Source organism: Rhodnius prolixus, unplaced genomic scaffold (genome assembly GCF_049639745.1).
Source record: "Rhodnius prolixus isolate KJV_2025 unplaced genomic scaffold, Rpr scaffold_1, whole genome shotgun sequence".
Classification (NCBI taxonomy): domain Eukaryota; kingdom Metazoa; phylum Arthropoda; class Insecta; order Hemiptera; family Reduviidae; genus Rhodnius; species Rhodnius prolixus.
This window is the reverse complement of record NW_027411581.1, coordinates 44,930,173-44,953,534: the sequence shown is the minus strand read 5'-3', so window position 1 is coordinate 44,953,534 and position 23,362 is coordinate 44,930,173. Positions and strand designations below refer to the sequence as shown.

General features: G+C 32.5%; 1 protein-coding gene across 2 annotated transcripts in view; it reads right to left on the bottom strand.

The window, feature by feature from the left end:
• The window catches only part of LOC141460526 (nose resistant to fluoxetine protein 6-like), a 158,173-nt gene that overhangs the window by 113,450 nt on the left and 21,361 nt on the right, over nt 1-23,362 (bottom strand). The window lies entirely within an intron of this gene.

Genomic DNA, 23,362 nt, shown 5'->3' with positions numbered 1-23,362 from the left:
ATTTTCTTATGCACTAATTCTTGCAATTAAGGTTGAAATTAGTTTTTTTTTTTTTAAGTTGGGGTTTTAATTAATATTTATTAGAAGAAATTTATGGGAATATGGACGATACTTTGTAGATATACTCCTATCCCAAAGCTTGTTGCGTCTCTTATAAAAGAGCCATTTAAGTTTGGCCTTAATGGAAGCATTAACTCTTTACAGAAGAAATATGACAGGGTAATGGGGCATCAAAATTTTTTTGGGGAGGCTCTAAATAGTCTCGTATAACCTAACTCCTTGGCAACACAAAGAATAGCTAAGGAAATTGCCGACTTTAATAAGTTGGCATTTTCTTTTATGGAAAGGCCTAACTCTTTAGTTCTGTGAGTGCATTGTGCTAGGCAAACATTCCTAAAATTATGCCCTGCAATGTGGAGAGGAACTACAGATCTGAGCTCGCCTCCGACCAGCTTTGTGTACTTGTGGCCTCAAAGCGCTACTTCATTCCTGAGGCGACTGCAATTCCAAATTAATTTATTGCGAATCCAGTTTAGAAATATAGGGAAGCTGTTACTAACGAGCCCACTGCGAACTAACTATTCTGCGTTGGTAATGTTTGTTCGTAGAATTTTCGTGGTCAGTGTGTAAGTTCAATGAGCTGGGATTTGTGTTCAAGGCTGAAACACCAAGATGCCTGCAAGAAAAAATTGTAGTCCATTTTCCCTTCGAGTTTACACCCATTATGATAGGGCTAAGAAATATTGGATATGAACAAATAATTGTAATGATGTCATCGAGTTTACTAGGAAAAAATAAGTTGTCTTTATTCTTTCCAGTACAATGGGTATATCAAGAACAAAACATGTTACATTACGGAAATGTGATTTATGTTTACAGTGCTCAAGTTGGCGCAGCGCTCAAGGTGATATCTCTTAGCTCCGATCCTTGCCTATAATAATAATAAAAATTAACGAAAATTAAACAAAACAGAACTAGGCAATTAAAAAAAGGGGTACGAGACTACGTACTACTGCATTTATTTAATATTCAAATGGCTAAAAACCACTTTAATGTTTTAAAACTTTAATTACCGGTGGGAAAAAAATTCAAAACTGTTCGAGAAAGTAATCAAAGCCAAATCCCACCTCTCACATTATTGTTTGATAAATTATTTTTCTCTCTCCTCCACTCTGTTTATTTCATTAGAATTAGGGCAGTATAGTATTTCCTGTCTACAAACTGCGTTAGTTAAATTAAAGGCGGAAATTCCGGTCAGATTTCTATTAAAATAACCACTCTGATTACATAATTTATACATACATATGTACGTTTCTTAACCAACTATTCTCCTCGCAACATTCTTAATAGATTTTTGTGTTCGATTGAATATTTGAATATTGAATCGATTATGCTGATCACTTGATCAATATGTTATGTTAAAAGTTTAAACTTTATAAAATAAGACTGCGTTAAATAATATCTGTAGAATAAATGTGTTGACTATTGTCCTAAAGCAAGATTGCCTTATTGTATTTTCTGGGGACTTATCGCCTAGAAATCGTATCTTTTAGTTTCTACATGGAAGACGACAATTTATCAGAGGACGTTGTTTGCTGGCGTTTAGCGTTTGTGAAGTCTGCTTCAGTCATTTCTCTAGCAAGACCATATAGACACGCAGAAGAAGTGCCATTTTTTCAGATGGCCAGCTCACAGATAGCTGAGAGCTTTGTAGAAGTACTGCGCCTGATTGGCAAATATCAACGAATGATGCAAAGGAAAAAATGAAGTTCGTGGAAGAACCACAAAAAAGCATAGGGCTAAAATGGATGCCAGGATGTAAATAGGAGCCCGAAAGACTGGCTAAGGAAGAATGTTTACGGAAAAGAGTGTTTGTGGACACTCTTAGATCCCAAGCATCTTTCTCTGGCATCTGGTATAAGATTGCCTGCGGGGCCATTGGCTTTCAAGGAAGAACTGTCTCTTGGCAGAGATGAGGCGAACTATTTGTACTGAATTAGATACTTGAACATTTTACAATAATTACTAGCTTGTCTGACGGATCAATTTTAATTGTTTAGGAAATATGCTGAACCATCAAAAATCTTAGATATGAGTTCAAAAAATTCCAGATGTTATAAAAATCGAAATGTCATTTGAATTATTTTCGTTGATATTAGGTCAATGCCTACACGTTTGCCGGTGGAATTTTAATATTCAAAATAAATCTGAACTGAAAGCTGGTTTAGTAATTTACTTCTCACTGATTGCTGCAGAAAATACTAGAAGCAAATTCACTTGCTAAGTAATCCTGCTACAATACTGGTAAATCGCTAGATGAGCAGTCTTTTTCGGTACAAAAGCAAGTGATAACAATGGGGGAAGCAGGTTTGCATTTTACAATTTCACTCACAAAAATTTGAATCAAACTGATAAACAAAAGTTGCTGGTAAGATCTAGTTAGTGAATCAGTGTCTTTCGAGTTATACTTTTAATGTAATTACCACAAAGAAGCAGCATCAGGCATTGTGTAAATTACTTAAGTGAATCGTAAGGCCTTAAATTACGATGAGATAATTGCAATGGCTAGAGAAAGCCTTTTTTTGACATATTATTGTGATTAAGTATCTCTACATTTTGTGCGCCCTTTATTTGGACCTTCTTTATGGGTGAGGCGATTTGCACGTTAAAATCGCAGTTAGAGGATTTCCTTTTACAAAAGTAAAACAATGGCAAAAGCCTGTTACTGCATCCCACAATTCTTGCTCTCTTCGAAGTCAATGCTTAAGAGAGCTATTCGCATAGAGCCCTAGGACAGATTCTGGACTAATTTACAAAATGGACGCTCCAATAATGTTATTTTATGTCAAAATGATGTACACCATTTTGTTTTTATAAAATACAGAGAAAAAGGTTATAAATATATAGGTTTAGCTCATTTACAATCACAAAAAAAACACTATTTTGCGCGGATTAACAAGCTCTGTTTCAGTAACCAAGCAACTAGCAAATAGTTTAAGCAATATAGCTAACATGGTTGATAAAATTACGTATGTGACAGTTTGTAACCACTGAACCGTTCCATTGAATGCACAACTATTAACCTGCAGTAAATTTAAATACCACTCTAAGCTCCTAGAAATTATATAATAAAACTAAGTTTAGAACAAAACTTTATTTGCTTAAAAATGACGAATACAAAAAAATTACTTTGTTTAAGGAAATTAACACATCACTCTCACTTTACACAAATATTTTTTGAATAACTAGTTGAATCTAATTTTGATAGAAAGCAAAATTTCAAAAATTCTAGTAGAATGCAAAATTTCCTTTTTCCGCAAGAAGAGAAAGTAGATGTGTAGCAAAGAGAAATTATTAGAAAGTACACTTTTGCAATATTATTCTATGTTGAGTATCTTTTATTTTGAATAAAGTAAAGGTGGCCAGATACCGCGCTCCTATAAACTTACAATATTATAAAATGATTGTATATTTGGCTTTAATTGTGGCAATAAAAGCCAATGGCTTAATGGTCAGTTACCACATTGAATTACCCTGGAAACGGAGGCCAATTGGGGAAAATTACATTTAAAACTTTGGTCTGCATTCTCTCTTAACTTATAATTTAAATTTACAAAGTACTGTTTTCCTAACAAATTGAGAAGTTATTAGTTAAGTTTTCTTGGTTGATTTATTTTATGACCCTTTATTACACTATCATAAATTGATGTAATTATTTCAGTAATAAAGCAGACTAATATAATTTTAAGGACTTGTATTTGCTTTGCAATAGAAATAATTATAGCTAATATAATTGCTTAAGTTACCGTTCGTATTGGCTCTCTCTGGATCCCTCAACAATAAAGAACTGAAATAACATGGAAAAGAAGGTAGCTCTATCTTGATGAATAAAAAAATGAATAACGTACTTCGTTGAAATTATTTCGGGGATTCCAGGCAAATATCAAAGGCTCGATTTATTTTAAGGCTTATTAAAGCGCATCATTTCCACAGCAATCAGCCGCTATTCACTTGATTTTAATTAAGATATTTGAAGACAGGCATGAAATAGGTATTTCTAAAAATGTTGGCTAATTTAATGAGGAAGTGCCTAGAAAATGCTGGCTGCAAATGAGGAAACACGATTCAATTATCTTACCCCAGAAGAAGTGGTTATAAGAAGCTCCCTCATGCGTTCCTAAATTTAATTGACTGCAACTATGGCGTCGAGGTCGGATTGGAAGCTTTGAAAGAAGATTAAGGGCGCCTTGCAGATGTTATTTAACAAAACGAAATGCTTGTAAGCAAAACGACAGTTCGAAATTAGAATAGCAGATCCCTCTAAACATAAATATCTTCATCAAATGTAAAGTAATTTTAATTATTTGGGCATCATTCTTCGTAATGGAACTTACAACTCACATAATGCTAGAGACAATCTAATTAGCTTTTCTAATATAATAGTTTTTGTGTCTAATAAAATCAAAGATTACATTAAAATTCTTCTATGATAATCTGCAATTCACTAAAAAATCACTATTGGTGTCCCTGAGTACTTTAGAAATAAAAAAGAATTAGGATTCAATTTTATTAAGTGTGCCAACATTGTAAAGTAATCAGTGATTACTTAACACACTATTCAAGTTATAAATAAAACATTCTTATGGTTGTACTGTCGCAAATTGCATTATTATTTTCTGAATATATGCTACAATTATCTAAATAGATAAAGGACAGCCTGAACTTAAAGCGAACTTCACGTAATCCTAGAAGATTGGAAAACTTGACAGAATCCATGGAAATACATAAGTAGCAAATCATATTAGATAGAACTCTCAAGATCAAAGAAGGCTTGGGGTCTAAAGGAGATAGTAAGACTCTGGCTGACTGTTTAGGACAGAGCCACACTGAAAGCAGTTGTAAATAACATTAAATAAATAATTTGTTTTCACTTTATTAGTAATATTTACATCTGCAACAAATGTGATAAATAAATGAAAATTTTATCTCTCCCTTTTAAAATCGAATTTTTAACTGAATGCATTGTCATGAGAACTGATAATCATAATTCAATCGTGCATATCAGATAACAGAACTGAAATTAATTAATAAGAGCGAACATTATTTTATACTCTTTATTTTTAAATAAAATAAGAAAACACAAGTTTATAGCTGAATATTATTTCAAAATTATCACCTTATTTTATTTATTTATAACTTTTCACGAGCATCCGTTTACAGTATACACGGACAAATATTACAATTTATGTAAAATGTCAAACAAATGAAATAATTAAAATTCAAAACTTTGACAATTATTTATAAAAATCAATCTAGAACAATGTAAAAATTCAATTAATAAAATAAGTTTAAAGATAATTATAGTAAAACCCAGGAGAGAGTATTATAATATATATCTGGTCAAATATTTAAAAAGCAAACAACCTGAGAATAAACCAGTAAAGACGGTATAATAAAGGAAAGAGAGTCTGCATCAGGGCGACCTTGCCGAGGCTACCTGGACGTAACACATGTAACTTACACTTTCTCCATGCTGGAGGTGTGGTGTGATAACCAGCTGGCCGACAAGCGTTCCTCTAATGTGGTTACATCAGCGTCTAATCAGAATTGTAGCTATGGCGCGATCTCATTCGCATCTCCTTTTATAGTATTTTTCTTCCTTTCTTTCTCTTTCTTCATCTCAGGTTGTGGTGGTATATGTGATCAGCCAAATTTAGAGAGGAACAAGTCAAAAATGTCTAATTAATTTTCATTTAGGTGAAAGGTATCTATAATCTTCTTATTTTTACTGCACTAAGTTCTTCAAATGGAGAAATTTCCAACATTTATCTTGGGAAACTTACAAATTAGAAAATCACGAAGTTCTCGTCATCCTAATCTTTAAAGTAATTTTTGCCGATAGTATCAAACATTGAAGTTTTGATTAAAAAAGAATGACAACTTATTTTAGTATCATTTCATTTCGACTTTTTTCTTTTATACTTTTTCTCTCATTCCATCCAGTTAGGAGTAAGTCTTCAAAAACATTTTCATATAATTGCCAAAGTTACGGAATGTGGCTATTCCAATGGTATATCTTACAAGTGAAGGTGGCACAATTCGGTGTGATATGAAGTAGTAAATAAATTCACATAATCCACCTTAGTTACTATCTATTATTTTCAGAGGCACTGTTTATATTAGAAGCGCACTTTTCTGAGAAAGTGATCAGCAACAGTTCTTCGCTTCAACCTTATTGGTTATGGTTCTTCTTCATAGTCACTATCAAGTAAAAATATTAGTGCGAGAGGTTTCGAGTGAAAAGGCTATAAGACTGCTTGAAATGGTTTTGTAGGTGTTCAGAGCAGCCCAAGAACGTCAGAATTAGTAAAATGAAGAAGCCATAGTTCCTCAAGGACTGAGACAGTTAAATAGTTTATGGATAATAAACTTCTAGCAACCTGCGCAACCAGTGAGGAAGAACAGTACCACATTGGCGAGGAAACGCTTTAAGCCCTCCTGACAACCAACCGTTAATCTCGAACCTCGTTCATCCTGTACTTCTTTCTCACCAGTTCCCGTCCCTGTTCTCTACGCCTTGTTCATTGCTTTGTGGTCTTCTCCGTCTCTACGAATGACTTTATTGGCTAAGTCTATTGACTAAGTTTTTTCTGTAAGATGCCGAAAGCGAATTTTAAATTTAACACTTGTCTGAAGCACCTTTATTGGTAAATTGGATACTTTTCTAGATCTATGCAGCTTGCCATATAATTTGGGATTCCGTTTCTGTTGTACAAAAAAGATGAAGGTTAATAGCCTCGCAGGAAAAGATAGCTGTTCGCAATTTTTTTTTTTTCTTTCTCTTTTACTTGAAGATAAACGCACATTAAGAGATTATGCTGTCACTCTGAATTAAAGTTGTGGTCCCAGTGGGTCTTCCAGGTACACTATACTATCATCTTACATGTCTAACTCTTGTAGACTACACGAAGTTAGTGTGGTGGAACTTGCCTAACAAGATATGCTGCGGGTAAATATCAAACAAATTCCTATCCACTCGCCTACACCTATAATTGTTCAAAGTACCCCAAATACACAGACAGATATCAAAAGGGAGTGCAACCCTTGTGAACGTAGAGCCGTTATTTTTTGAATTAATGATGAATTTACCTGGAAAGTAATCGCACTTCTGATCAAACGACTTTCCTCAAACCTGAATGACTTGGACTACCGGTAATGAATGCACCTTAGTGCTAATCAGTTCCACGAATTCCCAAATCATCCAATTTTCTGTAAAAATATTTTAAAAATTTTATGCCTTTAATATATGTTTAGTGTCTGAAGTTTAAAAAAAAAGTAATAATAATGGTTTTGTCTTCGAAAAAAAGTTGAGTTTAACTGATAACAATAGAACATTTGGTAAAGTCTCGCTATCAGAACCAAGAGTTTGACCAAAACTTTACGTTGATGCGGATTCGGTACCAAACTAGATATAAAAATGGAATTTTACAGTTTTCTAAAAACCCGATCACATTTTAAACTTAAGGGAAGTAGATACTCACTGTGTAGTGCCATTTTAACTTCTTTCTGACAGACTCACTCAAATCCTCATGTTTTTACTCAGTTGATTTGTCCCGACAAGAGCTCTACGATTGCCTAAATGGCCGGTCGGATTTGCTGAAGAAATGTCGCAATAAATAAAGAAGTGTGTGTAATTTTAAATTGTTTCGGCTTCCTCAACGTCGGACTTGATGCCTAGTATTGCTGCCTGGATTTATGAGAAAACTACGACTCAAGAATTGCTTTTCATGCCTCTGACGAGTATAATCTCAGCAGCACAAATAACCAGCTGTCTGAAAGACTGACTCCAGCTGTACTACGTAGGCTCACCGAAACATCGTAAATGTGATTAGCGTCTCACATCTCGGCTACAACCTCTTCTTCAGTCTTGAAGCCTTCATGCTCCTCCAAGAGCGCCTCCTCCATGAGTAATGACTCATTTATTGATGACTTTTTTTTATTGATGAGTTTTTATTTTACAGCTTCAAGAGTTCGTTAGGTTTAAATTAGCTTATAATGTTATTAATTTATAAAGATACGATCTCATTAAGAAAGTTTGCTTATTTATTTCTCCAAATCGCAAACTTCCGCTGAGAAAAAGTCTGAATTCTCCACTGATCCCAATAAATGCGGAAACGTCAAAAATCCTCCAAAGGGCTCAATGCTTTTTGATAAACATGATGGGGTAAGAAAGGGATGCTCATGGAATTTCGCCATCAAGCAAAGTACGTCTAAGAGAGAAGTAACTTAAATAATTCTTACATGTAAAGAGATTACACTTTCCCTTCACCCTTCGAAAAAGGGAGGCTGTGTTTCTAAAACAAGGGAGAATTTCGTAACACTTCCTAATCCAACTTTTTGTTTTATTTTTTTCTCGTAAGAGGTATCTGCATTCAAGCAGATTGTTTTATTTTAAGTTTTTATCAGAAATGCAAATGGCAAGAGGCCCCACTAGAATAAAATGCAAGTTTTGTTATTGTTATTCTAATTACTCCATTTATAATATTTTTTTCTCTTTTTCAACTCCTAAAAGATACATTTGTTTTCACTTTTTTTTTATTACGTTTTTTTATTCATTGTAACTTTAAACTCATTAGCACTTTGTTTTGATTTAAATTCATTAACACGTTTTGTAATGTCATCCCCTTGGTAAGAACATACTTCATAAGTGTGTAATACAAATAAATATACTTATAATTACTAAACATAAGAGAATGACAATTATTTAAATACACAGCAATTTGTATTACCGTACAAAACTCTAATTTAATTATTTATTTAATTACTATGAAAATTTTCGGGAAAAGCTATCCGATTTCTTAGGACGAAATTAAATGCAGTAATAGAAAGTACAAGTGGAATTGAGTTTCATTTATAAATTTCAATATACACACAAAATAGATATTTCGTTAGAGAGTTTTTTAAAAAAAGTTGATATTTAGTTTAAATGTCTTAATAAACGTAATATTTGAATATTCAAATGAAAATGTAAATATTATCTTTAAATAGCTTTAGTATTTAAATTACACTGGTACTACCACACAACTAATTTGTTATGTCCAGATTTTTTATATATATTTGGAGAATGTAGGCAAGAAATTTCTTCAGTTAAAACCAATCAATATAATTCTTCTACATTTACAACAAATGTTGTAGGAAATTTAGTACAAATGTTAATGAAGAAAAAAAATAACATATTTATGAGACACTTTCTCAGTTAGGTGCTGCTCTCTACGTTAGAAAGATGAAGTTTTGTTACAACAAAGATTATTATCTATCATTTAATAGATGTATTTAAATTATAAACTTAAAGAACAGGAGCCTTCATTTAAAGACAGAAAAATATCACCACACGGTATGATCACATTAATATCAATACTTTTAAATAATAATTAAATTTCCATTGCTAATATGTTTAAGAATAACATACCATGATTAAACTATTATAAAAATAGATACTTAGTATTGTATTCTTGTATTGTATTGTAGTATTGTAGTTAGTACTTAGAGAATTCTTAGTAGCAATTACTTTAAAAATTACCATCCAATATTTCTGTACAAGCTAAAATCTGCATTAGAAGTAGGAGTAATGGAAAAACTCGCATACAATCTTGAACTATTTATAATTCCAAATATCATTGATTTTGTTCGTCATGAGACGTACTTTTTTCTTATTTCTTATTTGGTTTCTGGGTTTTTCATCTATCAACAGAGACTGAAAGAACGGAACATCCAAGTTTTTAAATAATTTACTACAACTCGCACATTTGGAATAGGGACATGGCCAGTTTAGGTAACTCTAAACAGAGAGAATGCCATGGAGCAGAACATCCATCTATCTGGGGAAATGTCAACCTATATGTTTAGAAATGAAGTATACGATCTGACGAAAAAGATAACAATAATTTTTTTTGTAAAGAAAAATAAATATTATGAAATGAAAGATATTACATAACTTCCGACTTTTAGGGAAGTTAAGAAATTTACCAATTACTTTGCTTAAAAAAATAATTTCTTAAAATAAGAACTATTATATTTTATTCTAATTTTTATCTATGAAGGATAAAGTTATTTTCATGTTTTCAACAGAAGGAAACATTAGGCGCTGCTCTAGAAATTGTTAGTGCTGTGATAAGGCGTTAAATCACCGTGTTGCAATAATTGATGATACAATTTCCACTTACGAAATAAATAATTCTCTCCATATTCACAAATTTTGGAGGTTTTAGAGAAGTGGGGGTGAATAACCTCGTTGAAGCAATGCATCCTCACTCTTCTCATCTCTTCAAATTATTAATTCTATTCTTTACCTCTGTTCTAATCTCTATCTCTCCGATTCATTTTTATTCCTTAACTTGTTGTACTTTATTTTTAGCTACATTACTTTTTCACTCGTGCCCTAAGGCTAAGTAATGTAGATTTCTATGGACAGTAATTATAGAATGGATATTGTGGTGCCTTCACCTGTAAGTGGTAGGTGTGTAGTATGCGCGAGTTTGTATTTAAAAAAAAACTGTAGCGCGCAATGAATTTTTACAATTCTGATGAATGAACATGGCGACAAGAAAGACAAAAGTGGCATATACTAGTCAACGTTCAACTTGTATATTACTGAAGTTCTGGACGCTAACAAACATAAAAAGAAGAAGAAGGCGAAGATTCGGAAATTAAAAGTTCGTTACCTCTGAAAAATAGGTAGGAATAAGAGAAGGGATAGAGCTAGAAATACTCCGTTAAAACCAGCCTTGACGTAAATGGGAAATCGATATTGTGAAAGAGAGCAGGCTAAGATGGACTATCACCATCTTTCCAAAATATATTTGACTCTTCTCCGTATAAGATATACATTTCCAAAGTTATGGAGCTGACTCAGAAAAAAAAAATTCTCTGAAGTACCTCGGATAAGATTCCTCCTCAAGCAGTGATGATGGCGAGAGCTATGACGATGATAGTGGTGATTTTTGGTAAATATGGATGAGATTGAAGTCTTTTGTCAAGGTGTAGTGCATATTAAGAGACAATAATTATTAAAGGTGACCAATAGAATTTATTTGTTCTGTGTTAAATATCAATCTTTTACTCGTATTAACATGCTCCTTTATAACAAAATAGTATTTTTCTAAGGCTTTATTAAAAAACTAATGTTGGAAGTGAGTAGGGTTTAGTACAAAAGTTAGTACTAAATTTAATCTACACCTTCAATCTTGGCACCAGCTCGAAGCACAGAAATACACAACTGATATTGTACGATACAAAGAAAAAGTATAATCTTATTATGTAATATAAATAGGGTTAAATAAGTGATAAAATTCCAAATTTGAAAGGAAGCATCCGCCATTCTATTGTACTAATTTTTGGTTTCTGTTGTTTTTTCCGTACACATTCAAATTTTTAAGAGAATTTCATTACGTAAATTGCGGCAAAAAGAAGTCTTGTGAGTATCCGATCCAGATTTTCTCTCATAAATGCAATGGCATCATAATTAGTGATGCCAAAGTGCAATAGCTAATATGAATACGTTCTGTTTCAATACACTTAAATAAAGTATGTTCAACTTAAATATACTTTTTTGATTTCCTAACTTCTTTATACAGGGTGTTCAGCATAAGACTACGGTAACTTCGGGAGGCGATTCTAGGCATCATTTGCAACAAAAAATTCCATATAAACTATGGCTCGATTCGGCTCCGTTTTGTAGATATTTTTAATTTTATGTTTTTTCAAGGTGTTACTACGTTTTAGCAAAAAGTTGTCTATATTTCTCAAACTATTAATGCTACAGCTATTTTAATAAGCTCATTAGAAAGAAGGTTAAATTTCCTTTTAAATAAGCTAATTTGTATTCCAAAATAATAATATTAAGTATTTTACTTTGTGGCCCGAACATAAGAAATAGCAAGTTTCTAATTTTTTCCAAAAACTTTGACTATATTTTTCTCAAAAACATTTTATATGAAAAAACCGTGCACTATTCAGGAAAAACATCTACATACGATCACCTTTCAAACGGTATACAATAATTGGGGTTATGTTAAAAATTGATGCAGAAATCTGTGATTAATTGCAAAAAAGTAGGCCTCAAAACAGCGTCGGCATGAAAGGAATTCACCTACCATAATATAACTGATCAGACTCATCAAATCCAGTACGATTTTTTGCAAACGTGTAATTTAATAATTAATTTATTTAAGAACTATATTCAAAAATATAAAACTTACATTAAAAATAATAATCGCGATATTCAATATTCGAATACGTTGGCATAATGGTAGCAAAATGACGAACTAAATATCTAATGAAAATGTAGACTTTTAACTATCTTTTCTTTTTGTTGTATTTATTTGTTTTTATAAGCCGTATTAGGATAAAACATGTCAGTTTTTAACTTGGAGATTAGAGCGATAAGTAAGTTCTCGGGTTATTCTTTAGCTCTTCACAACCTGTTAATTCCAAAAGTTTATTGAGTAGTTCAAGAAAATCTGTGATTTATTCACATTATTTGGCCTATTTCTTTAATTAACTAAAGAATAACACACAGATCTAAACTCGTTAAACGAAAATCCTTTCTTTCGAAATTGGTACCTAACCCTCATTTAACATCATATTCATTTTTCTTCTTTTTATTTTATTTTATTATTTATAATGTAAATTTTATAGTTTTGAATATAGTTCTTAAATAAATTAATTATTAAATTACACGTTTGCAAAAAATCGTACCGGATTTGATGATTCTGATCAGTTATATTCTTATGGTAGGTGAATTCCTTTCTTAATGCCGACGCTGTTTTGGGGCCTGCTTTTTTGCAATTAATCGCAGATTTCTGCATCAATTTTTAACATAACCCCAATTATTGTATACCGTTCGAAAGGTGATCGTATGTAGATGTTTTTCCTGAATAGTGCACGGTTTTTTCATATAAAATTTTTTTGAGAAAAATGAAGTCAAAGTTTTTGGAAAAAATTAGAAACTTGCTATTTCTTATGTTTGGGCCACAAAATGAAACACTTGATATTATTATTTTGAAATATAAATTAGCTTATTTAAAAGGAAATTTAACCTTCTTTCTAATGAGCTTATTAAAATAGCTGTAGCTTTAATAGTTTTAGAAATATAGACAACTGTTTGTTAAAAAGTAGTAACACCTTGAAAAAACATAAAATTAAAAATATCTATAAAACGGAGCCGAATCGAGCCATAGTTTATATGAAATTTTTTGTTGCAAATGATGCCCAGAATTGCCTCCCGAAGTTACCGTAGTCTTATGCTGAACACCCTGTATAGCCAAATTTTCTATTTATTATTATTTACTTATACCGGGGCTAAAAATGAATTGTTACTCTTTTTTTTCAATAATTTTCTCAACAGCCAATCCAGTAACAGTTTCTTCCATTTACAAAATATATTTTTATCTTTTAAAAGAATTTTGTTGCCCCTCCATAGACTATGTGGTTAAAATTAACATAATGAAACTGAGAATTAATTTTTGAATAATCAAAAGTGAAAGATTTTATAATGGGACACACACTTACATTATAAATGACAATTTTATAAAGTTTTAATATTTATTTCCGTTAAATCTGCTGGATAATCTGCAGGAAAATAAAAACAGCGATGGTAAAAAAGATGACAGATGAATGTAAAATGGGGGGTAAAGGCAGACGGTTAGCGGAAGGAAGGCATACTATGAATATTACAAAGGGCAGAAAACATACCGCAGTTGCTTGTACATTGCGCAATTATTTACAGAGAAAGCAGGCGCCCAGCTATGTATATGTATAGGATATGATGGAATGTAAGTAAAAAGCTAGAAGTATGTCTGTACTGCAGGATCTGCTAGGAGGTTATCTCCACAGGCGCTCCTCAGTGGAGAACATCCGCAGATAAATTGGCTTATTGTGATACACCTAAATGTCATTAATGTACATTATGTAAGCACCAACCATTAGCTATTATAATATTAGATAAATATTCAATAATGATTTCTTCCTGTGAGGCTATATTTATAAACCGTCTTATGCTACCATATTGTAGACTTGTGTGTTGCATGTTGAATGAATACCTACAATAGATCGCAGCTTTGTCGGAGATTAGACTCGATAGTCAACAGGCTTACTAGGGTCATGTCAAAGCGTTTTATAAAGGTGCGCTTATTTTAGATTCATGGACAAATAAAGTGACAGATGTAAGTAATTTTTTAGCACATTTTTTTATGTATTTTTTTTTTTACTAGTACCAAAATGTCAACAATCTGTGTGCAGAGTGTGGTTAGTTACAAGGAGAAACTGAGTGAAGGAGTAAAAAATGCCGGAGAGAAAAGAACTTTATCTTAACTATGTTAGAAGCGCGACGACATCTGAGATCATTGGCGAGCGAAGCCTTTTACAGTACTCTTCCGGCCTTAGGACTTGTTCTCTCGTGAAAGACAATTTGGCCATCTCTAGAAATTAGCTGTAAGATGCTTCTAGAAAAAAAAAAAATTGAGCGCATTAGACTCGAACCCAGAAAAACAACAGAATGTAAGTCCAGTGCCTAACCACTTTGCTAATCCCTTCTGTATTGATAAGAGAGGTAGCTACAGTTATTATTTGTTCTTTTCTTGTTGTTTGGACTCACTTCTGACAGTTAGGGAATAGAAGTTTTTGTACTTTATTTGAAATTTACACCTTACAATGTAATACAAAACTGAATAAACTGAAGGTTACGTTGGCCAAAATGTTTCACTAGTCAAGATGATAACTTAGTGAAATTAACTCTGTGTAAACGATCTATTTCTTGGAAGTCACTTTAATGACCTTGGTATAACTTTTGCCAGACACAATTTTGATAATGGCTTTTCAAATAAATTATGGGTAAACAGTGTACAATTTGTAAAAATGGTATAATCTTAAAAATATCGAATCGAATATTTGGAGAGTGATAATGGCTTCTCAAATAAAGCTCAGTAGCAGTCTACCTGATGTCTCTCGTGTCAACATTATCGCCAACATGATAATCATAAAAGTAAATATCTACAAACTATGTGCTAGGTGCCAAACTTTACTCTTTATTTGACTTTTACAGTCACTTAACAGTTATCCTTTTTAATTTTTTTTTTTTTTATTTTTTAAATAATACACTGCCGAGCGAATCACCATTACTATAACCACCAGACAAATTAAACTCGTTTATGTTATCCCGTTTTTCCTAATGCTGTTTCCTAAACAGTTATCCTAATGAATTCTAAAGCTTAAATGCTTTAGATAATATTTATAACTGCTGAAGTAATAGAAAATGTTGCACAAAATAGATGATACATTTTACAACATTAAATCGGTCTAGAGTCGCTACCTGTATTTAATACCTGAAAAGTATTAAATTTTATACGACCTGTTACTAGAATTCTCAGATTCTCAAAAATGTATACATTCCGCTCTCCGAGCTTTGCATGTAATTATCTTTTATAATTAAAATAGTGCAATCAACGTGCTAACATTTAACAAAGGCGTGATAACATATTGCAGTAAAAGTGGCTCCACTGGTAAGAGTCTAGAGTCAGTTTTTTAAGTCATTTTGAAGTGTCCGATTTCTTTAATAATATTAATAGTAAATAGCATTCTCTAAATGTGTCCCGGCTGGTGTAAGGTTACGAATAAATAAATTTTTTGATGTACTCACATAAATCACTTAAATTTAAACAAACTTTTAAGGAACAGATATAAATTCTAAAAACAGAAATGAAAAATAAACCCTAATTTATTCTTATATTTATGGTGGTTATAAAATTCAGATATCAAAACAACTTAGACGGATGAGATATGAGTTCTCTGATAAGGGTATATCTGTGATTCACCATGCAGTTTTAAATATTGCAACATTCCATAATAGTGCAACGTTTTATTGATTAATAGTTAATTTGATTACGATGGTAGGATGTCTGATAGGGTTCTTAGATTGGTCTTACAGATAGATGCCTATAATCATAGAATTTCATTTCAAATCTATTTCAACATAGAAAAACGAAGTGGAAAGCGAAATACTATAATCTTTAGTATCACGAAAAGGTATCTAGAAAGGCTCAGACAAATTAATGTTTTCTAGATATCCTTGTAAAATATTTAAAGAAATATTTGAAGTTAACACGCTAGTAGAAAGCGTAAAATCATTGATGAAAGATAGACAAACAAACAGAAAATGGACAGATAAGAAGAGGATGCCAAGGAAAGGATTGATGACAAACATAGAATATTGATGAAATACAACATGACCTCGCCAATCCGCTTGTGTCATTTTCCTGTAAATAGTTAATGTCAACAACCGAACTGGAGGTCTAACTGCAACATTCAGTTTATCGTACAAATCTCTAACCTTCGTTGGCAAAATTTAAAACTTAAAATTACTATAAAGAAAACAAAAAATTTAGTTAATCATAATCCTTCTTCACTTCGACTAAATACGAAACCAACTCTTGCTGCCCATATATTTATGCAGACCAGTAATTATAATATTGTTATTAAATAATAATTACATAATCTAACCACACGTGATATTCGTCAACCACGCATCATGTATATTAAAATTACATGATTGTTACCTCAACCATGATATCATTAAATACAAAAAGTAACCACATCCATGATAACAGCTGAGGAAGTATTTTACGACAGATTATATTAAGTAACGTTTAAAGTTCTACAGTTGATGCTTGAATAAAACTACAAAATTAATTAATCAACAGTTTTTTCGGCAATAGAGAATTTGCAAGGTTGGCTATTCAATCACATCAATTATCAATCATTCTCATCGTGTAATGGATTCATCTATACAACTGATTTAAATAGAGTTTGAATCGATTTAAACCTCGTTATCGCGTTTTTCTTAATATTTAACAAAATAAAAGATAAAACAAAAATTTAGCAATATAAATTCATAATAAAAAGCTAGGGCGTCACAGGCCACATAATCGTTAACGCCTTCAAATAAAACTAGCCATTGTGGTATTAGGATATGTTAGGTGGATCAAACCATTTCCAACGTACAAATTATCTTGGAAAATAAAATGTGTGTATGACCCCATCTTGTATAAAACTAAATGAAAGTGTGTCAAAATTAAAATTTCAACTATTCGATATGAAAAGTTTTGAATGATTGAAATGTTTCTCTATAACCGCTAATCAAAAACCAAATGCCATCTTTATTACTTTAAACAGAAATTTCATTCTGCATAGTCTCTTTTAAAAGTTTGCAATATTTCAGAAGACTTTTTCTTTTCTTTTTTTTTATTAGAATATAAAAGAATACGAAAAAGAAACTGCGGCTTGAATTCAAGGAGAGCAATTTTTCTATTATTTTTCCCCATTCTACACCAAAAAAATCCAACTTTAAATTGAAAGGCGACTTATATATTCAAAGGATACGGTAATATGATCTCTAGCTGGCTAATAAATTTGTTTGCACCCATTTATTAAAATACTATATCCTACTCTACTTCTCCCTTTGTCCGTTTCCTTATTTACATATTTATTTCCACCTTATTTCATATTACGTTTTTACAAGACATAATAATTTCTTTAAATAAAGACATTAAATTAAAAATTAAACAACCTATATTTAATTAATTAACCTGAATTTACAAATATTTTAAATCAAAATCAGGTAGATTTATCCCCTGATTTAAATCTTCTTCAATTTTCCCAAAATTTTCGTCATTTGAATAGATATTAGTTGGGACATAGTTCGCCATTTTAATAATTTATTTTTAAATGAGCAAGATGAGCCATTTTTCTGAATATTTTAACCCTTGATGGGGCAACTGGTCGAAATACATATGAGATTCTGTTTTTGCCATACTGCTCCATTTCTAAGCATACATAAGATGCCGATATTAACATGAGTTTGTCAACATTCCTAGTAGTCTTTCACGAATTTACAATCAAGAATTTTAGACAGAAGGAACAGCTTCTATTTATCATTAATTCTCTCTGTTTTATAATAAAGATAAACGGTATTGTCGTAACTTTCCACTTATAAGCCGGAAATAAATACCTTTCTGGGTTACAACTGCCGTATAAGTGAAATTATAATTAATAAAAATTAAGTAATAGATTACAATTTCGCTATTATTTATATTTAAATGGAAAACAAGAAATAGAAAATTACTTTGTCGTTGACATATTGCGAACATAAGATAACGACATATAAAAAGCACATTTCATATAGTACAGAGAGAATTGAAACACGCAAACTCGTATGTATCCTGTTTTAATGTCGTCTTTAGAATGTGACATAACGCTTTACTTTCATGTCATGTAATTCACTCCACAAATATACAGAAGGAAATTAAATTCTATCCTTGTAAAGTGGCGAGAAACGGAAAAATCATTTCGTCATTTTAATTAAATAAAGCTTGTTCATTTTATTTCAAACAGCGCAACGTAAATAAAATAAAAAAAAAGAACCATATTGTTCTCTCATTAAAAAAAGTAATAAAAATGGAAGTATAAAATGAAATTTTAGTAGATTTGATAAAATACATATTTTAAACCAATATCAAGTATATTTATACTCAACTTACAAGGGGACGTTTACTTATTTTGAGCGAAAAGAGTCTACTGACGTATTCACGAAAATAATTAAGAAAATTTTTGATGTTATACTTTATACTCTGTTCCCAAATCGTACAAACCTTCATTTCTTGTTGGTGATGCTATCAAAAAGGGTAACAGGAACTAGTTTAATTAGAGATGGGGATCTAGTCTGGGATAGCTGATATCTAAGTTGGGCCAAATGGTTGAGCGTCTTCAACATCCAGGATTGCCCGGATGATTCCACTCACACTGATCTCGAGGTGAACACATGGTGGTTTACAGGACACATTCTCTTCTAGGGTCCTTGGAGCTTTCAAGCTGGTTACATCGCTATTTAATATATGGGGTTAGCATACAACCAACACATTGTTGGTTTCACTGGCCACTATTAGTCTAGTAAATATAAGGGCTGCAGGTTTAAAGTTTGGCCTTTACCTTTTTGTAAAGCTAACAGGATCAGAAAACATCACCAAAAGTTGTCCTCTATGGGGTGCCTCCGGTCTCAGAGCAGGAGAGAGGATAAGGTGCCTTACACCTTTTCTTGACACTTGGAGATCAGAGAAGATTTCAAGCAAAAAGGGAAATTTACTCCTACTAGAACATCAAGGATCGGGCCAATTAGGTGTCTTTAGGTTTCAATGTCAGGGGAGCCAGCCCAATCCATGGTCTCAAAATATACGGAGGCACTGTTTCATTCTATTGATGACCATATTAAAAACGTGGCCTAAATAATTAATAGTTAAATGAGCTAAATAAATTCATTTGCACAAAAATCGCATAACATTATTTCTTTTACAAATCGAATAAAAATTGTTTATATCTTCTCTTTTTTATGCCACCTTTTTTTATTTGGAAAAAAGTTTTATTTTTGGAACAAAAAAGTGTAAAAATTTCTCACCTGAAAAGTGTTTGTTATAGATTGGGTGGAATATATACAAATTTTTTCGAGAGAAGAAAAACACTCCACATACATCAAGATATAAATATTTTATATTTATTTCTAAAGGAATAATTTATATCAAATAAATAAACAAAAATTCTGTTCTACAATGCACGAAGGGCTTTCCGAAAGTGATCCTTGTAAAATATGCAGCGCCATACAGTTTAATTAATTCGATATTAAAAGTTAAATAAATTTTTGAATGCCGTCGAAATAGAATCATATTTATTTTATTTATTTCCTCCTCGATCGAAATTACTGACTATCCCTGCGGAAAGGAACAAGAATTCCTTCCATTCTAGACCAAAATAATGGTCGAATTATTACAATTTTTGCGATTATAACCCTGAATGGGTTTATGGCTCGCAGTCGACAGTGCCCAGCCCACACCTACAGACAGATTCTTCAACAGCTTGTTTTGAAACTTTGCCCTCATGCACATTAGAATTGCATACGTACACAAATACACATCTGATAGATTTTCTTATATTCTCTCATCAGTTATCTTTTACGAATATGCATCGCTATTAGGGATTGTCGAATAAGAAAAATAAGCCTTCAAAGAAAGCTTATATATATAGCATTATTAAATTTTAATAATTTTTATACGTATCATGGTATCAGTTTCGATTTCTGGTCTAGGCCTAGGATTTTATTTAATATTTACTGAGCTCTTTTTTCCAGTGCAAAGCCGACCTCCGGACAGTGTACTCTCGTTACAGTCAATACTATCCATCACCAAACAGTGTGCTTTAAGAAGCTCCTAGGAAGAGAAAATCTAAGAGCCAGCAGCTGGATTTGAACCCAGCATCTCTGCGTTGGATTCCAGTATATGCTAACCATTGACTGAGCCAATCCGTTTGCTAGAATGTAGATGTCGTTCGTCACAAGTTTATTAGATACTGAATGAAAGCTATGATTTAGTAGTCTCAAATGAAAGCACAGTTAGGTTTGTCTTACAATCTAAGCGAACTTGTAAAAGCAGAAAAAGGGCTAAAGGTTAAGTTAAAATGTCAAACTGGTTAAAATTTAATAATTGCTGAGGGTTTATATTTAGGGTTAGTATTTCTTTGTAAATTTTTATGTAATTTCTAAATTAGACCCAGACAATTTAATACTCTGATTTTTTTTTTTTTAATTTATTTGTAAAGTTACATCAGCGCTAGACACGCTATAAGTAACAATGACAATAACTGACATCGAACTAACTAATTGAGGGGAGAAGTTACCCAGCGATAACACTCCCTAATTCATCTCTAGGATTAGCTACTCTCTTCAGAAGAGAGAAAATCGCGAGGCCACTGGCGTTTTAGTCGTCTGGGAGGATGATCTGGATGGTGATGAGATAATAAGTGGCGGACAAGAGGATTGGAATGAGAGTGCAAGTTCTGATGAAAACTTTTATAGCGAGTTCGTGTAACCTGAGCAACAAACGGAATTCCCAGGTCTGTGTGGATGGTTAGATTTGCAACATAAAATGGAGCGTTAACGATAGTGCGGAGAATTTTAGACTGGAGAGATTGAATTCGTTGAAGATTGGAGCGTTTCTTTGAACCCCACAGTTCAATACCGTACGTCCAGGCTGGTTTTAGTATGGAATTGTAAATCAGTCGTTTGTTATTAAGTGAAAGTTTTGAACGTTGGTCTAGCAGTCTTTTAAGAAGTTTCTGATATTTAAAATTAATAAATCATATTTCTTTTTCTTCTTCTTTAATTAAAGCAGACACATTGAAGAAAACTGAATAATATATCCATTACATTCTTCTACAGTAGCTCATCCTAACTCTCTCATAGAACACCTATCTTCCTCCACATTACCAGGTAATCCTCTAAGGAGATTGAAGAGAAGATGGCCTCGTGATCTTCTCTTATCGTGAGAGCAAAGCACGTTACTGCAGTGGCACCACTGGGTGCCTTCTCCACTCGTGATTTTCTTTGATTTCTTTTTTTTTACCATATTTGCTTGTTGCTACAACTGTTGCAGTGCTTTTAGTTAGATTTTACTAAAACAGTTTAATTAAAAGAGCTGTTTCTTTAGAGTGGAGTATTAGTAGTTTACAAACAAATTTTTAATTAAGAGAAATGGGTAATATTGAAGGTGACCAGAGCTAATAACTGAACAGAGTTAATATCGGAAATGGGCAAGAAGAGTCAGAGGAAGAAGTAATTCAATCATTTTCATGGTTAGACGCTGCCGCTAAGAGCAGATAGAGCTTATGGAGGAGGAGGAGAAGGAGGCATCAGCTTACAGAGCTTGTGTGCTTAATGACTTCACCCGCTGCTTAACCTCTGCTGACAAAGTAAACCACCATTAGATATTAGTTTCACGGATATAGATTAATAATTTAGTATAACAAGAAGCAAATCTTAATTTATTTGTTTTTAATTTGTTAGATCAATATTTATTCTAAGCAGAAATGTTTTATCAATCAATCGAAGTTAAAAATTAAATTACCTACTTCAAATTCAGAATTTGAGCAACATGTTTGATTCTGTTGGAAATGTGGTTAGGTCTGCAGTGCTGAATAATTTATTTGTGGGACAATTTTGACCAGTCAGCAAGTGTGGTCTAACCAAACTGGATAAATGAATCCGTCAAAGATGACGGATAAAAGAACCGAAACTGGTCGGAAATTGAAAAAGCGTGTTTGCTACGATGGATATAGCATTTAGAAGCTTAAGTTTAGAACCGTTAAGCGTTAAATTACTCAAGTTACTGGGGTCTAAGAATTTTTTTTAAAGTACGTAATACTTTTCACAACAAAATTTTTGGTAACTTTTTTAAGTTACCATTTTTTAAGTGTGCATTATACAATTTATTATATAAAAATATAAGGTAATAAAAAATTATTTTCTTTTTAATTTTTATTGCGCATCAACATTTGAGATTATTGTCGCCCACAGCTTTGTCAGGCCTCCGGACAGACAACACAGTGAGTGAGCTGAAAGAAGCTCCTAGGAAGAGAAAATATCTAAGGGCCAGCAGCTGAATTCAAATCTGCGATCTCCGCGTTGGAATCCAATATACGCTAACCACTCAGCTAATCCTTTCCCATGAAAAAAACAGAGTCTCTAGTCCCCCTCTTCATACCCTATAAATGTTTTGCCTTTTACTAAAAAAAAAGTTACTCCAAGTAAATTAAGTAGAAATAAAATTTAAACTTTTACGCACTCAATTTTTTTTTTTTTAATATTTTATTGGAATTTAGCACTGCAACAGTTGTAGCAACAAGAAAATATGGTAAAAAAAAAAGAAATCAAAGAAAATCACGAGTGGAGAAGGCACCCAGTGGTGCCACTGCAGTAACGTGCTTTGCTCTCACGATAAGAGAAGATCACGAGGCCATCTTCTCTTCAATCTCCTTAGAGGATTACCTGGTAATGTGGAGGAAGATAGGTGTTCTATGAGAGGGTTAGGATGAGCTACTGTAGAGGAATGAAATTTGAGAAAACGAGTGTTAGCAAGATCTGTAATGAAAGGGATTTTGAGGTCATTATGGATAGTGAGGTTAGATACATAGAACGGAGCGTTAAGAAGTTTTCGAAGTATTTTTGACTGTAATGCCTTGAGGCGTAGTGAGTTGGAACGCTTAGTCGATCCCCATACTTCAATGCCGTATGACCAAATAGGTCGCAGTAACAGTAGATATAAGAGTCGTTTGTTATGTAGGTTAAGTTTCGAACGTTTGTCAAGTAGTCTGACGAGAAGTTTGTAGCGTTGGTTAGTTTCTTGTCTTTTCAGTCTAGTATGGGGATTCCATGCCAACCGTTTGATAGGTGCAGTCCAAGGTAGCGTTCTTTGTCCACTGTTGGTATAGG